The sequence below is a fragment of the Girardinichthys multiradiatus genome, chromosome X (assembly GCF_021462225.1).
Source record: "Girardinichthys multiradiatus isolate DD_20200921_A chromosome X, DD_fGirMul_XY1, whole genome shotgun sequence".
NCBI classification, from domain to species: Eukaryota; Metazoa; Chordata; class Actinopteri; order Cyprinodontiformes; family Goodeidae; genus Girardinichthys; species Girardinichthys multiradiatus.
In genome coordinates, this window is record NC_061817.1 from 5,582,185 (window position 1) to 5,588,428 (window position 6,244).

Here is a 6,244-nt window from a genome sequence, read left to right on the forward strand (position 1 = left end):
ACCTTGCACACTTCTTGTTTTTCTAGTCTGTTTTCTGTTCCTCCTCGTCTTTATTCCCTCTCTGTGTTCTTATTCTGTTCTGTCTAGCTTAGTTCTTTATGTTTAGTTTCTAGTGTTCCAGTTCTGATTCCTGTTATTCTTCTGTTCCTTCCAGTTCCTCTGTTTCCTTTACCTCTTGGTTATTCTAGATTTCTTATGTTTTGGTTATTTTATCGTAGTCTATTGTTCTGCTTAGGTCTTGGATTCTTTATTGTTTATTTGTTTCACCTGTTCCTTCTGCCCCCTTGCCTCCTTGTCGCACCTGTTCTCAGTTCCCTTGATTACTTGCCTTTGTCTTTCCCCAGTATATTAGTTGGTTTGGTGTCTCTGTTCGTGGCTGGTTCCTTGTGTTCGCCACACCTTGTTCGTCTCTCTCTCTCTCTTTCTTTGATAACCCTAAGTGACTGAGAATAAATGGTTCTGTGTCCTTTATATGCTATATCTAGCCTCAAACAAAGTCTTAATCAGGGTTATGGCTCGTTGGTATACAACACATGTGCTAGCTTGCAAATCATTTTTCTTAACATGCTATGCAAGATGTTGCAACCTAGCTTTCCACCTATCTTTTATTACCACTTCAGAGCTTGACTTTGTTTCAACAAGATTAGGCAGGTGTTCCAGAAAGATATCCTGTCAGGTTACTGTGACAAAACGGGTTCTACCAGTCTGCTGCTTGTTGGCCACACAGTGGATTGCGTTATAGTTGTCAAATCCCTGGTTGTACTTGCACATTTTGAAGCGTTCTGTGAAAACTGGTTTGTGGAACTTTACAAAAGGATTGACATAATGCTGCATAAAAACCTTTCATAAGCCCAGACATTTCATCATCTCATGTGAAAGCTTTCATCTAACAGACACACCTGGAAACTACCTGTTGCTCACCGCTGAGTACATTTTAAAACTAAACGTGAACTTCTGTTCATCCACCACCTGTCAGGGATGCTCAGCTACTGTATCTGCAAACCAAGATTAATATCTCCAGCAATCAACTGATCCACAATGAAGCAATAAAAACACAGAATTCACCAATCTGGATATGTGCCCATTGAAAACAACTAAGATTAAGAAGAACTCATGTTCTGTTGGTGACAAGGTAAGTTGTGGCCCCAGCAGTGACTCAGGCTCAGTTATTAAAAAAGACAAATTTACTTGCTAAACCTGTAATCTAAAGCCATTGTTGTTTAACGTTGGTCCAAAACCACCGGTGGTACTTGGACAGCCTTTAGTGTTGCTCAGAAGGGATTGGCAAATATAATAGTGTTTATGGTTATGATGAAAAGCCTTTTTCATGTGTAGAATTTCGAAAGCCCCTATTTCTGCATGAAATACAAAGCATGTCAAACCCACTTACCTATTTTCAACAGCAAGCAGGGGGCGCCAACTCTGCACAGACTGAATTTGTATAAAAACAATAACTGACTGGTAAGTTTTATATTTTTTTCTATTGCCTCTGCAATCTGTAGGATTTACCAGCTTCCTTGTCCCTGCTGAAGAAAATAATCTACACAGCAAGATGCTGCTACCGCTATGTGTCACCTTGGGCATGGTTTGTTTAAAGTGATGTGCAGTGTCAGGGTTCTCTGTTTTTTATTGCCTGTCTTTCATTGAGGCCAGATTTGTGGCGTCCAGGGCTGCAGTGAACTGAGAACTGTTCACTGCAGCTCCTCCAGAGTTACCAAAGGCTGCTTCCCTCGTTAATGTTCCCCTTGCCTGGCCAACCATTTTAGGTGGATGTCCCATGTCTTGGTAGATTTGCAGTTGGTCCATCCTCTCTCCATGATCAGATAATGTTATCTGAATCAGAGTAAAAGGGGCTGAATACAAGTAGATGCCATACTTTGTAAAACGTTTGAAAACCATGTATCACTTTCCTTCCTCTTCATAATGATGAATTACTTTGTGTTGGTTTATTATTTAAAATCCCAGTAAAACACACAAGTTTTTGGTTGAAACGGGACATATACTTCAATACTTTTTCAAGCCACTGTAATTCCAGATCTGCTTTCACAATTTAACCTGTAGCAGGAAAATCTCATAAAAAAGATCAGTACTTCAAAGTCACCTGGCCAAATTTGTCTGTGAGCTAACATGTATGCAGGGTGTGGAAAATTTACCAAGTTGAACTCTTATGTTTCCTGCTATGAGAAGGCAAATCTAAAAATGCAGAACAACAATACTGTACCCTTTTATGAGGTCTGTTTGTTCTCATTATAAATTGCCTGAGTGAAATTTAATCAGGATTTAGAACATAAGGCAAGTTTTAATCTAGCTGGAGTCAGCTCCTATGTCAAACAAAAATAAACAGAAACATAATTCATTTATGTCAAACTTGCTATTAGGTGACAGCTAAAGTTACAGCCTCGAACCTACCCTCTCCTGGAGTAGTATTTGTCATGTTAAATAAGTCAGAGGTCATGCATGCGCAGCCTGATTAAGGATGCATAGTTCAAAGAAAGTTACAAAAAATGAATGTGAATGCAGTCTATTCTAACAGTGGACTAACACCTGCATACTTTGTCATTATGTCAATTCACAGGTTGAAGTGTTGGAGCAGACAAACAATTCCAACTATGTCTCAAACTTGTCATTAAAGGAAAAACAAAAGACAAGTCCTGTAAGTCTGCCCTTTAATGAGCCATGGGCTGTTTGGAATTAAAACAGAAAAGCAGCAGTTTTCCTAAAACATTATATCATTTTATTACAGTTTTAATAATGTTGTCTGCAACAATCATTATTTTGATTTTGACTGACTAAAGCAAATATATGGACCAATCAGCAGCTACACTTTTTAGTACTTTTGAAGCGCTGTTTGTGCAGAATATTATACCTTTTTATTGTCTGAACCAAACAGTGTAGAATACCAAGCTGATCAATTAGCATATTAATTAGTTGGGCTATCTGCAGATGTAGCCAGCTGCAGAGATGCTGCTCTTCCTTGACTATTGTAGTTTTAAAACAGAAGCAGTTTGTCTATATTCCATCTCTGCTCTTCCGCTGTAAATCCACTGATGTATGCACTAACAGCTATGTGCTGTAATAAATCTGTAACAAAAGCTTTCCTTTGCAAAGTTTATCAGTTACAAAATGTGAAAAAGAGAAACGTAAGTGAGTTAACGTATATCTCTCTGATTCCTGCTAGCACAGGAACAGTTCTTCTAACACTGGTGTGTCCCTCCTCAGTCTGACTGGACATGGCTGAGATAATCTGCCAGGAATGCAGCGCTATTTCCCCCCTGAGAGCCACGGGATGAGTACTAGATGTTTCTTAGTGTGCTCATACCTGGTCCTTTTCTTTCTGGCCCCCAGCCTTTCCTCTGCCTCCCTCCCAGTCTTTCTCCAGCTTCACCACCATCCTGAGCTGCTTCAGAGAGTCATCTGATCACAGAACCCCAGCTCAGCTCTGTTTATCCTGCAGCTCCTCCCACAGCTTCCATCCGGCTCTGCCCACACAGACACCGGAGCTCCCACCTTAAGAGGAAGGCAGTAGTGACGGGAAGCGTGAAAGCTCTGGGTGAAGCATAAACCTTTTCACATTATGTGACATTACTCTGAGAAATGTATTTTATTAGGATTTTATTTGCAAGACCACCACAACATAAAGAACAATTTTACTGTAGAAGCACCCTTTTCTTCTACAACAGCTGCAAATAATTTTTTGCTGAATAGCTCAAGGGTCGGAGTTCTGGTATGGAAGCAAATCGTTACCATATTTCAAATGAAAAAGCATTTACAGAAATGCTTTTTCATTTTAAGAATGCGGCTACATTGTTTCATTTACAGAAATGCTTTTTCATTTTAAGAATGCGGCTACATTGTTGACTCATAAATAAAATTAGTAATCAATCATCCTATTTGCATTTGCATTTTCTTCTTCATGACTGCACATTTTATGCCATAATCAAAAAGAAAACAAAGCAGACATTGCTTTTTCGTTTTCGTGGTCTGCCCGCAGAGTACTGCCCAGAACTCAAAAACGAAAAAGCATTCCGAGCTGCGGGCGCAGAAGAGTGACGTCAGCAGCCGCTCTTCCTCAGCTCCCTGCTGACCGAGCTACCCATCTTGTTCAGTAGGGGGCGCTGTCCACGTCTGCATTGATTGTGGCAGTTCCGGCACAACCTGCCACCGGAACTGCCACAGTCTGCCGCAGGGTGGCACGGGATTCCGCGAGGATGCCAGAAGGTGCCAGACAGACCATAAAAGCTTGCCAATGCGGTTGCTGCTGTTGTTGTGGAAGCTGATGCTGATTATTGGCAAATGGGTTGTCATTGTTGTTATAGCCTGTTACCTTTACATAATGATTTCATTATTGATTATTTAATAAATAACTTTAGACCCATAACATAAGGTGATTGTATTTACTTGACATGGAAAATAAATAGCACTATGTGTATGTGTGACGTGTTGAAAGGATGACGATTTATTGCACAAACAGCCAGTTTATTATAGAGCACAAGCGGCTATTCTGAATTGTCACTCACAGAAAATTATAAATAAATGTTTAAAAACACGCTGGATGTCCCAGGCCATAAGCCTGCCACCGGAACTACCAGTTCTGCCTGTCACTGCCACAAATTGAGCTCGGTCCTGCTGCAATTCAATCAATTTCTCGGCACGTTTGCAATGTAATGCAATGCAGATGTGCACAGCGCCCCCTACTGAACAAGATGGGTAGCTCGGTCAGCAGGGAGCTGAGGAAGAGCGGCTGCTGACGTCACTCTGTTGCGCCCGCAGCTCGGAATGTTTTTTCGTTTTCGAGTTCTGGGCAGTACTTTGCGGGCAAACCACGAAAAAGCAATGTCTGCTTTGTTTTCTTTTTGATTATGGCATAAAATGTGCAGTCATGAAGAAGAAAATGCAAATTCAAATAGGATTATTGATTACTAATTTTATTTATGGGTCAAATAATGCAGCCACATTCAAATTTTACATTTCAAATTGAATTTTGGTATCTATTTGCTGGGGCATATTTTAAAAATAAATCTCAAATGTCTTTTTCTTTTTCATTTTAATTAATTGAAAGAATGAGCAGTCTTGAAGAAGAAAATTAAAATGCAAATAGGATTATTGATTACTAATTTCATTTATGAGTCAAACTATGCAGCCACATTCTTAAAATGAAAAAGCATTTCTGAAAATGCTTTTTCATTTAAATATGGTAACGATTTGCTTCCATATTCTGGGAGTTTTCTGTTCACCTGTTTTACCTGCTACTAACCCCATCCAACCTCTAGATGGCACCAGACGCACGGTAGGAGCTGAGTCCACAGGTGTTCTCCATCAGCCTCATCAGGAGAGGAGCTTAAGAACCCAACGCTGCCAACACTCCGGTGCCTGAGTGTTAAGCTGCAGTAGTAACTCTAGCTGGCCATGACAAATCTTTGTGATTTTTTTTCTGAGTACTTACCTTCTTGTGTCCTCCTTCCCAGATTGCCTCCAGTTACGAGCTTGTGTATCCAGTCTGCTTGTGCAGAAAACCCAAACTCTCTCTCTGCCCGAGAACTTCATGGATTATCTTCTCAGTTGGCTGCATTTGGGTTTCAAGGCTCCTCAGGCTTCTTTTGAACAAACCTGGCTCATCCTCCACGGTGCTCGCCTCCAAGATTATCCACCTGGTGCCACCTCTACCTCAAGTGCAAGAAAGACAGGATTACCTGGACCATTTACTTCCCAGAGTTTCAATCTTTCTTCTTATCCCCTCTGGTGGATCTCCAACTCAGCAAAATATATCAAGATCAACAACCCAGAATATTTTCTGCTACTTACCATTGATCCCTTCACCATACAGCAGCGAGTTCCTGGATTCTCCAGTATTCAATTATATTTCATAATAAACTTGTTAAACCTTTTACTGTTTCCTGAGTGTATTTCTACATGTGGGTCAAAGCAGCTAGAAAATCGTTGACATAGAGTTCCATCGTAGCGCTCCTGTATGTTTCGGGGTTGTTGTCCTGCTGGAAGGTGAACCTCCAATGAAGCGGCAGGCAGAACCCAGCCCCACCTGCCCCCATCACCCTCTGTGACTCCACAATTGACACTGTGGAATCTTTCTGCTTCCTGGGAACCATCATCTCCCAGGATCTCAAGTGGGAGCCAAACATCAGCTCCCTCATCAAGAAAGCCCAGCAGAGGATGTTCTTCCTGCGGCAGCTGAAGAAATTCAACCTGCCAAAGACTATGATGGTGCACTTCTACACAGCCATCATTG

At 41.1% G+C, this 6,244-nt stretch overlaps 1 pseudogene; it reads right to left on the minus strand.

Annotated features, from left to right (window-relative positions):
• The window catches only part of LOC124862635, a 64,766-nt pseudogene extending 58,830 nt beyond the window's left edge, over positions 1 to 5,936 (minus strand).
• Between the last annotated feature and the right edge of the window lie 308 nt (positions 5,937 to 6,244).